Genomic DNA, 10,908 nt, shown 5'->3' with positions numbered 1-10,908 from the left:
ATAAGAGTTGTCCCTGGAACAGGAAACCAAAGACATACCACATGGGGCTCTGCTTTACAGCATCTGTAAGGGGATCATCCCCTTTTTTACCCCATTACATCCCCAACACAATTTCTAGGATGCTGGGAGTTTAGGACAGCCCAGTAGAGGAGTGAGATGACAAAAGCAGGCTTAGAAAGACTCAACACACTTGGAGTGACAGTACAATGGGCTGGATCCATGAGGCTTATCACACAGATCATTGTCACCCTGGCTGGAAATAAGTGCCAATGAACAAAATACACAATCTCTCAGCCACCTTGAATGACATTTTGATTTCATAGCACAAGACCTTTAAGTTCACCAAATATCATTAGACGCTCTAGCCAAAGTAGTGCTTGATAATCTCATTACCTTACACTATCTCTTAGCCCACCAAGGAGGCATATGTGCTAATGTTAACATCTCCTACTGTACGTGGGTTAATATCCAGGGGAGTTGGAACAGGAGGTAACTAAAATCCAACGGCGGGGGCTATGGCAGGAGAGAAGAGGCCACAATCCGAGTCCTGGAAGACCATGATCCTGGGCTGCCTGCATCTGGTTTGTAATACCAAGTATACTTAAGAGAAAACAGTTGGAAACTACTAAAAGGAAATTGAAAATGCACTTCAGCTATGCAAGGTCTATAATGGGAAGCGTCGCAATTCAATCTTTTTGTTGTGGATGCCTTTTAAATCATGACCTGAATGGCTTTGGTCTTTGTTTATTTCAACTTCAGTGAAGTGACTCAACCACATAAGAATGAGCCCATCAAGGGGTATGGGCCCCATAGACCCTTCCCCCGAAAATTCTATCTTCATTTTACTTGCAGTCCAAGTCAAGTATTAGAGCCACAGTCCAAAGTAAATGATATTGGTGACATGATAGATAATCAAATTGATGATCCAGGAAAAAGCAACATGAAACTCTCCCCTGAATTGGGTATGATTTTTAATGAACATGATCAGAACTTGAAAGACTTGGGGTATCAGAAACATGCATTTAATATGCTTATTAGTAACCACTTGGGCTACCATAGAGATGTGCCAGATACAAGGAATGCAGTATATAAAGAAAAGACTTATCCAACTGATCTTCCAGTTGCTAGCATTGTTATTTGTTTCTAAAATGAAGCTTTCTTTGCCTTGCTCTGGACAGTGCACCGTGTCATAGATGGGACTCCAGCACATCTTCTTCATGATATTATCCTACCCTAATTACGATGATTGTGATTTTGATGACTTGAAAGGAGAACTAGATGAACATATCCCAAAACAGCTCCCTGGAAAAACTAAAGAAATAAGAAATAAGAAGCCTGAGGGATTGATTTGAGGAAGAAAGATTGGAGCAGTACATGCTATAGTAGAAATTCTTGTATTGCTAGATAGCCACTGTGAAGTGAATGAGATGTGGCTACAGCCTTTGCTGGCTGCAATCCAGGAAGACTGTAAAACTATGGTGTGCCCAGTGATTGATATTATGAGTGCTGATATGCTCATGTACAGCTCCTCCCCTGCTGTATAAGGAAGATTCAAACAGGAATCTACAAATGCTGGAGAGGATGTGGAGAAATTGGGACTCTTATTCTTTACTGGTGGGACTATATAATGGTTCAGCCACTCTGGAAGACAGTTTGGCAGTTCCTAAAAATACTATGTATTGAGTTACCCTATGATCCAGCAATTTCACTTCTCAGTATTTACCCAGAGGACCTGAAAGCAGTGACACAAACAGATATTTGCACACCAATGCTCATAGCATTGTTCACAATTGCCAAGAGATGGAAACAACCTAAATGTCCTACATCAGAGGAGTGGATAAATAAACTGTGGTACATACATACAATAGCATACTATGCAGTAATAAGAAGGAATGAGGTCGTGAAACATATGACAACATGGTGAACCTTGAGGACATAATGTTGAGTGGAATAAGTCAGCTACAAAAGGAGAGATATTTATGTAACCAATAATGTGAACTCCATGAAAAATTTAAAACAAATGTATTATATTGTAGAATATAGGGGACCTAGAGATAGGCAGCAGCTAGTGAAGGAGGAATGATAATCTAATACGAATTATTGAGGGTAATCTTAATGATATGGGAATGCTCAGGAATGACTATGGTTCATAAATTTCTCATGCTATGTTAGGATATTGGAGGCAATGAAATTATTACAGGATATTTGATGTTCTCATTCCTTTGCTATGCTTTATTTTTAATTTTTTAAATTTTTTAAATAAATAAAGTTAAAAAAAAGATTCAATTGAGGTCTACACTTTAAATGGGATTTTGGTCCTCTGAGTTAGAAGGACCAGAAGGAGATAACTGCACCAATAAAGTTACTTACTGGGGGATTGTTTACTGTGAACAGACACTTTTTAGATGAACTTGGACAGTAAGACAGTGGCATGGATATCTGGGGAGGAGGAAATTTGGGAATATCATTTTGGATCTGGATCTGTAGAGGTAAGCTCTTCTCATCTCTTGCTCTAGAGTAGGACACATTCTCTGGAAAAACAACCATATGGGTCTCCCAAAGGCTAGGGCACCATGACACACAACTCTTTGAGGCTGGCACATGTATGGTTGGATGAATTTAAGAAATAATATTTTTCTTATGACCTGATCTGAAGACCAAAAGCTATGGAAATATTAGTGAGGATATATAATTGAGAAAGAAGTTGGATCGTAGATCATTTAAATGATATTTGGATAATATTTACTGTGATGGTGAGGTTCATGTGTCAACTTGGCCAGGTGACCCGGCTGTCTGGTCAAGCAAGCACTGGCCTAACAATTGCTGTGAGGATGTTTGAGGCTGGTTAATAAACCAACAGGCTGGTTCATTAAATCATCAGTCAGTTGACTGCAGTTGTGACTGATGACTCACCAAAGGGCATGCCTTCCACCACGAGAGAATGCAACTGGCTGGATTTAATCCAATTAATCAGTTGAAGACTTATAAGCAAGACAGATAGAGGACCTTCACTTCTTCTTTGGCTGCCCAGTGAAGCATTTCCTGAGGAGTTCGTCGAAGTTGCCGGTTCGTTTCCTGAGGAGTTCATCAGACATCTTCCTTGGAGTTGACAGTTTGTTGACGGCTCTACAGAATTTGGACTTGTGCGTGCCCACAGTTGCGTGAGTCACTTTTACAATTTGATAATCAGAGACACCACTCATTGATTCTGTTTCCCTAGAGAACCCTAACTAATATAACTTGGTACCGGGAGCGGTTCTTGAGAAACAGAATCTTAAAATGGGCTTTTACAATTTGTTTTCTACTCTGATTAGATTCAGAGGCACTAGTGACTCTATTTCCAGTAATCAAGAGGGCACTGACAGTCCATGGCATGAGTTGGCAAAGGAAATACGCAAAATAGCACCATTTGATTCTCCTAATCATACTCTAGTACGAAGCAAGGCTCTGGGTGACAGTGTTTTCGACACCTTCACGGAGTTTTGCAGTATTAAGAGGTATAATGAAGTTGGCTGGCTGCTCTTAGATCTTTGGATAAAGATGTAAGAGAAAGGGATGAGCTAAAGGCTTCAAATTCAAAACTTAAATGCCGTATGACAGATGTAAAGGTTTCCATGTGTGCCCTGAAAGAAAATCTTATGTCCTGTGCCTGCAGACTGGAAGTTTCTGAAAACCAGATGCAGTCTCTCATTGTGCGAGTAGCAAATTTACAACGTAAACTAAAATCTCAACCTCTCAGGGTGTCTGCTGTTAAAGTAAAGGCATTGATTGGAAAAGAATGGGATCTGGAAACTTGGGATGGGGACATATGGATTGATAATAATGGCAGTGAGGACATTGGAACCCTGGATTCTGCTGGGTCATTGTTAGATTTACCTGTAGAGGGCTGTTCTGGGGAAACAGCTTCCCTACCTCCAGTCTGCCCTAAGGAGCCTGCCATCCAACCCCCACCTAAGGAGATTAACCCTTCAGTGCCTGCTAATCCTGTAATCACCTCCCCTGAGGAAGCAGCCCTCACTCTGTCTGAAGAGATTAATCCTGTTTTAAGAGATGAAAATGCAACAGAATGTCCTGAGGTGAATGGCTTGAGAGATAATTCTAACTCTTTTCATGACCCACCCCCACCACCAGTTTTTGCTTCAAGACCTATAACTAGGCTAAAGTCCCAACAGGCCCCAAAGGGTGAGATACAAAGTGTGACCCATGAAGAGGTACACTATACTCCAAAGGAACTGTATGAGTTTTCCAACTGATACAGACAGAAACCAGGGGAATATGTGTGGGAATGGATATTAAAAGTGTGGGAGAATGGTGGAAGGAATATAAGGTTAGATCAGGCCGAATTTACTGACATGGGCCCACTAAGCAGCGATTCTGCATTCAATGTTGTAGCTCGAGGGGTTAGAAAGGATGTTAACAGTTTGGGTGGCTGGCTGAAACATGGATCAAAAGGTGGCCGGCATTACCAGAGGTTGAAATGCTAGAACTGCCCTGGTACAATGTGGAGGAGGGGATTCAAAGGCTTAGAGAGATTGGAATGTTAGAGTGGATTTATCATGGAAAACCTGCTCACACAGCCCTGGAATGTCCAGAGGATACACCTTTTACCAGGTCTATGAGGAATAAATTTGTGAAACTAGCTCCATCATCCCTGAAGAGCTCTGTGGTCGCCCTTCTCTGTAGGTCAGATGTTACTGTAGGAACTGCTGTCACAGAGCTGGAATCCTTAAACACAATGGGGATAATCGGGTCCTGGGTCGATAGAAGCCAAGTGGCTGCAGTTAATCACCACAGACAAGGTGGGCATGGCTACCATAATGGAAAACAGGCTCAAAGCAGCAATCAAAATAATATGACTCGCAGAGACTTATGGTGTTGGCTAGTGGATCATGGAGTACCAAGTAGTAAAATAGATGGGCAATTGACTAAATTCTTGTTTGAACTATATAGGCAGAAGAATTCTAGGTCACGTGAACAAAAGTCTCCCTTGAATTACAAAAACAGAGTAACGGCCCCTTAATCAATTCCCAGACTTGAGACAGTTTACAGATTCAGAGCCCCTTGAATGAAGGGAAGGCCAGGAACCCTTGGGGAAGGACCCTGTTACACTGCCAAAAATTTATACTGTTAATCCTCCTTCCAGCTTTCCCTAGGGGGACCTAAGGCCTTTTACCAGGTTGACTGTGCATTGGGGAAAAGGAAATGATCAGATATTTCATGGTTTATTAGACACTGGTTCAGAAGTGACATTAATTCCCAGAGACCCAAAACGTCACTCTGGTCCACCAGTCAGAGTTGGGGCTTATGGAGGCCAGGTGATCGATGCAGTTTTAGCTCAGGTCTGTCTCACAGTGGGTCCAGTGGGTCCCTGGACCCATTCTGTGGTTATTGCCCCAGTGCTGGAATGCATAATTGGAATAGACATACTCAGCAACATGGACTTCCACTGACCAAGGCTGACCTGGCCACAGCCACTGCTGAGTGTCCAATCTGCCAGCAGCAGAGACCCACACTTAGTCCCTGATATGGCACCATTCCCCGAGGTGATCAGCCTGCTACCTGGTGGCAGGTTGATTACATTGGACCACTTCCATCATGGAAAGGGCAACGATTTGTTCTTACTGGAATAGACACATACTCCAGATATGGGTTTGCCTTCCCTGCACGACATGCTTCTGCCAAAACTACAATCCGTGGACTTATAGAATGCCTTATCCACCGTCATGGTATTCCACACAGCGTTGCTTCGGACCAAGGAACCCACTTCACAGCAAATGAAGTGAGGGAATGGGCACATGCTCATGGAATTCTCTGGTCTTACCATGTTCCCTATCATCCAGAGGCAGCTGGGTTAATAGAACGGTGGAATGGCCTGTTGAAGACTCAATTACGGTGCCAACTAGGTGGCAATACCTTGTAGGGCTGGGGCAGTGTTCTCCAGGAGGCTGTGTATGCTCTGAATCAGCGTCCACTCTATGGTGCTGTTTCTCCCATAGCCAGGATTCATGGGTCCAGGAATCAAGGGGTGGAAACAGGAGTGGCACCACTCACTATCACTCCTAGTGATCCACTAGGAAAATTTTTGCTTCCTGTCCCTGCAAGCTTAAGCTCTGCTGGTCTACAGGTCTTGGTTCCAAAAGGAGGAGTGCTTCCACCAGGAAACACAGCAATAATCCCATTGAACTGGAAGTTAAGACTGCCAGCTGGCCACTTTGGGCTTCTCATGCCTCTGAATCAACAGGCAAGGAAGGGGATTACTGTATTGGCTAGGGTGATTGATCCTGACTATCAAGGGAAAATAGCACTGCAACTACACAATGGAAGTAAAGAAGAGTTTTCCTGGAATACAGGAGATCCCCTAGGGTGCCTCTTAGTACTGCCATGCCCTGTGATTCAAGTCAATGGAAATCTGCAACAACCCAATTCAGGCAGGACTACCAATGGCCAAGAAACTTCAGGAATGAAGGTTTGGGTCACCCCACCAGGCAAAGAACCACAGCCAGCTGAAGTACTTGCTGAGGGTAAAGGGAACATGGAATGGATAGTAGAAGAAGGTCGTGATGAATATGAACTATGGCCATGTGACCAGTTACAGAAACGAGGACTATGATGACATGAATGTTTCCTCCTCGTTTTGTTATGATTACGTTTGTATTTGTCTATAAAGCAAATATCTTTGCTTTCTTCTCTGTCTTATCCCCTTATCATATGGCATAAGCTGTAATGTTCATTTTGAAGGTATGGTTTTAGGTGATGTGTATAACTGCCAAGTTGACAAGGGGTGGACTGTGATGGTTAGGTTCATGTGTCAACTTGGTCGGGTGACCCAGCTGTCTGGTCAAGCAAACACTGGCCTAACAATTACTGTGAGGATGTTTGAGGCTGGTTAATAAATGAACAGGCTGGTTTATTAAATCATCAGTCAATTGACTGCAGCTGTGACTGTTAACTCACCAAAGGGCGTGCCTTCCACCATGAGAGAATGCAATTGGCTGGATTTAATCCAATTAAACAGTTGAAGACTTATAAGCAAGACAGATAGAGGACCTTCACTTCTTCTTTGGCTGCCCAGTGAAGCATTTCCTGAGGAGTTAGTTGAAGTTGCCAGTTCGTTTCCTGAGGAGTTCATCAGACATCTTCCTTGGAGTTGACAGTTTGTTGATGGCTCTACAGAATTTGGACTCGTGCATACCCACAGTTGAGTGAATCACTTTTACAATTTGATAATCAGAGACAGCACTCATTGATTCTGTTTCCCTAGAGAACCCTAACGAATACATTTACCCACAGATACAGATATCTGTGCCCAAGGCCAAACCACAGCAACTCATTTTTATTAATAGAGGGCCAAAATGCCCCAAAGTTCTTCAATGTGAAAGGCTCTATCACCTCAAAACCAACAAATGTCTGGAGGCACAAGGTCACCCAATTCAGAAGGAAGGTCTTATAGTGCTTACTGTGTGTGACTATAGTGACCCAAATCAGATGTGGGTTTATGAAGAGCATGAACTGGCTTAAAATAATCTCCTTTGCCTGTATATGTCAGAGATGCACTCATCAAACCCACCATGACTCATGACGTGCCATGAGTCAGGAGGATCTCAACCAAGGACTTTTGAGAAAAATAATTGGCTCTACCAGGTGTCAGTTGGACAATGCCTGTCAGTGGTTGATCCGCTGAGTCAGAAAGTCTGTGTTGCTATGGCAACCTGTGATGACTCCTCTTCACAACGGTGGCATTTGGCAGGTTAAGGTGGAGACCTCAGACTGGAATGATGCAATTCCATAGGTGTTTCCTCCTCTGTAAAATGTGGTGCTTTATGAAGACTATTGATGGTAGAAGAAAAGCCCTGAACTGATTTCCTATTTGGATAGAACTATCTTTGAGAGAATGAGCATTTTCTTGTCTTATGGAGATGCTTGGAAAAGTTAGCAGAGATGAGACAGCAAATATATTAGAGATTGGAGAACAGTGTTACCATCAGTAGCAGGTGAAGTCCATTTCACGAAGATATTAATGTTGTTTCTGAGCTGCTGTTAAGGAATTTCTTGTTTATAGAAGAGAATTTCAACTTTAAAGACTTCGTTTTGTACAAAGAACCAAATGAAGGCATTTGGCATTTCTGTTCAAATTCATGTATGCTTCTTTTTAATCTCTTTAATAATGGAATGGCATTTGGCAGGAAAATTATCACGATTTCCTTCCTTAGAAGACTTCATAGGAGACAAGTTATATTTTTTACTTACTATTATCATTGGTTTAATATGTCCTAAATTGATAATTTAAAAAGCCTTATTGAATCCATGTTACTTTTAACTTCAGAAAGCTCATTTATAAGACAAGATTTAAAAAGCACTTAAGTATTATAAATTATTTTTATGAATTATGATGCTATCTACATTTAAAATAGAGGGTCCTTTTGATTATTTAACCAGGAAAAAAAAATCCAATGGCAATAGGTACAAAAACATTCTATATACAACTTTTTCAGGTGGACCATGGTGGGGGGGTGGTGGCAGACATGGATGCAACCGTTTCTCCAGGTAGTCCTGATTACCTTCCTTGGAGTAGGTGAAATCCTCTAATCTGCTGCAGGCATTGGTGTTCGGCTCTACCTGTCTCCACCTTTGAGTCAGAGGTGGGAAGTGGCTTAAGTTGTGGAAGATAATGCAGAGGAGTAGGTTAGGTCTGGTCAAAAGGCCTAGGGATGGACGGCTGGGGAAGTCAGAGGCACACCTAGTGGCCATCTCCCCACCCTTGCATATCCTCCTCCTTTTCTACATATACAGATGCCTCAATATGTTTCAGTTCCACAGCCAGGGAAGAAGGTAGGTCTAAGGGATAGATTTGACAATACCTTAAACCTGGAAGCTGAGAACAAGCCTCCCAAGTTGTTTGCCAGTGCAGCAACTCTATACAAAATTTGCTTGAAACATGCTTTTTGCTCAGTGGCAGGGCTCCCTCCCCCTGGGGTGGAAAAATACCTAACTCTGGAGCAGCAGGGGCTTCACTCATCTCAGTTGCAAAGCCAGGTGTGCGGGGCCACCATCCACTGACCCTGACCTGAGCTGTTGGCCTCCCTAGAGGACTGGCTATGATGGGATCTCTTCCCCTGCTCTTTTGTACCCTTTGTGCTGGGTAGCTAATACAGTGATCATGTGCTGAAAGTATCTGTTGTTCCTGAGCCTATGTTCCCATGAGGACCCATATAGCAACTCTTCCCGCAATGTCAGTTAACCTGTTTTCAAGTTCCCTGATTCTTTGTTCTGCCTGCTCAAAACTTCTGGTGAATCCCTCTAGAGAGTTCTTCATGTCAGTATTTTGCTTTCTGCTCCGGAATTTTTAATTGGTTCCTTTCTGTAACTTTTACCTCTTTGTTGATACTCCTTATTGTGGTGAGACATCATTCTTCTGGGCTTTTTTGTTTCTTTGTCCATGGTTTCTTTTTGTTCTTTGAGCATATGTAACAGTTAAATGAATGCCTTTCTCTAGTTCTTCCAATGCCTGTGTGCTCAGGGACAGTTTCTATTAATTTCTCTTTTTCCTGAGAATGAGCTATACTATCTTGTCTCATTGCATGTCTCATTCTCTCTCTTTTTTTTTGGAAGACTGGACATTTTTAATATTATAATGTTCTATCTCTGGAAATCATGGGCTAGCATATGTTAAATAATTAAGATAATGGCTGGCATGTAGCAAGCATAATATGATTTCATTTTAAAAGGAAAAAAATATCGTTTGAGTCTGTTACAACATCTGTATGTGTCTGATTTGGGCTGATTTATCTTCTAGAGAGAGGAGGAGCCTTATTCCATCCAGGTCAGGGCCTCCGTGGAGCTTGTCTTAGTTCCTGAATCCTTACATGAATAAGGTCCTTTCTGGTAGGATCAATCCATTGTCACTTAGGTTTTCCCTTGAACTCCATGCAAGGACATTATTCACTTTATGGGCATTTTTCAGCTTCTGGAAGTTTTGTAGGCAGTAGAGTTCCAGATGATGGGGGAGAATTTAGGGCTCTGGAGTCAGCAGAACTAGGACTGAATTCCTTCTTAGTAGTTTATGTAACTGTGTACATTTCAAATGGTCTGAGGTTTATTTTAATCTTGGTTCATATGTACCATGAAATGATAGTACCTATTTTGTACAGTTATTTTAAGCATTAGACCAGCTAATATGCTCAGGCATCCAGTAAAGTGCCTGGCACTCAATATGTGCTTAATGAATCTCACTGTATTTGTTGCCTCCCTCATTTCTTTATCAGTTTCCCTTTCCTGTCTGAGTTTTAATAATCAATGATTTGCACTTATTATTCAACTCTATGTTGATACAATATCAAGAGGCCATGAGGTACAAATATATTTTCTCAGAGTACAGCCAATAAAATAAATACAAGATGAGTGAATTTAATATTCTGAAAAATTCACCTTAAAATCAGAATGTCTCCCAAATTAAAATCAGGTTAGCAAAAGACCACAACATTTAGTGATTTTTTTATGTCAAATATGAAAGATATAAAATAATAGTAATTGTAGATTAAGCTTGTATTTATATATGACAGTATTCAGTTACTTTGAAGTCATTGCCTTTTTAATCCTCTAAGACACTTATGAAATGCATATTATTATTCTTGGTTTATGGAAGACTAACTGAAGCTTGGGCAATTTATATAACTTACTTGAGGTGAGAAGAGTTAGAGAATGCTCCAAGTTGGATTTTTGTTTTTTTAATGGTTATTTTTATTATGGTAACATACAAACACATGCAATTTTCCCACTTTAACCACTTTCAATTATGCAATTTAATAATCTTAATTAATGTCACACTGTTGTGTTACCATCAACACCATCCATTACTAACAAATTTCTAACACCCCAAATGGAAGTTCTGTACAGAGCCTACCTTTTTAA

The 10,908-nt window shown here is 41.4% G+C and overlaps 1 pseudogene; it reads left to right on the top strand.

The window, feature by feature from the left end:
* The first annotated feature begins 669 nt into the window (after nucleotides 1-669).
* On the top strand, nucleotides 670-7,752 carry LOC119538196 (annotated as a pseudogene).
* The last annotated feature ends 3,156 nt before the right edge of the window (nucleotides 7,753-10,908 follow it).

This window comes from Choloepus didactylus, chromosome 6 (assembly GCF_015220235.1).
Source record: "Choloepus didactylus isolate mChoDid1 chromosome 6, mChoDid1.pri, whole genome shotgun sequence".
Taxonomy (NCBI): domain Eukaryota; kingdom Metazoa; phylum Chordata; class Mammalia; order Pilosa; family Megalonychidae; genus Choloepus; species Choloepus didactylus.
Note: the sequence above shows the minus strand (reverse complement) of the source record. Positions and strands in the feature narration are given on the sequence as shown.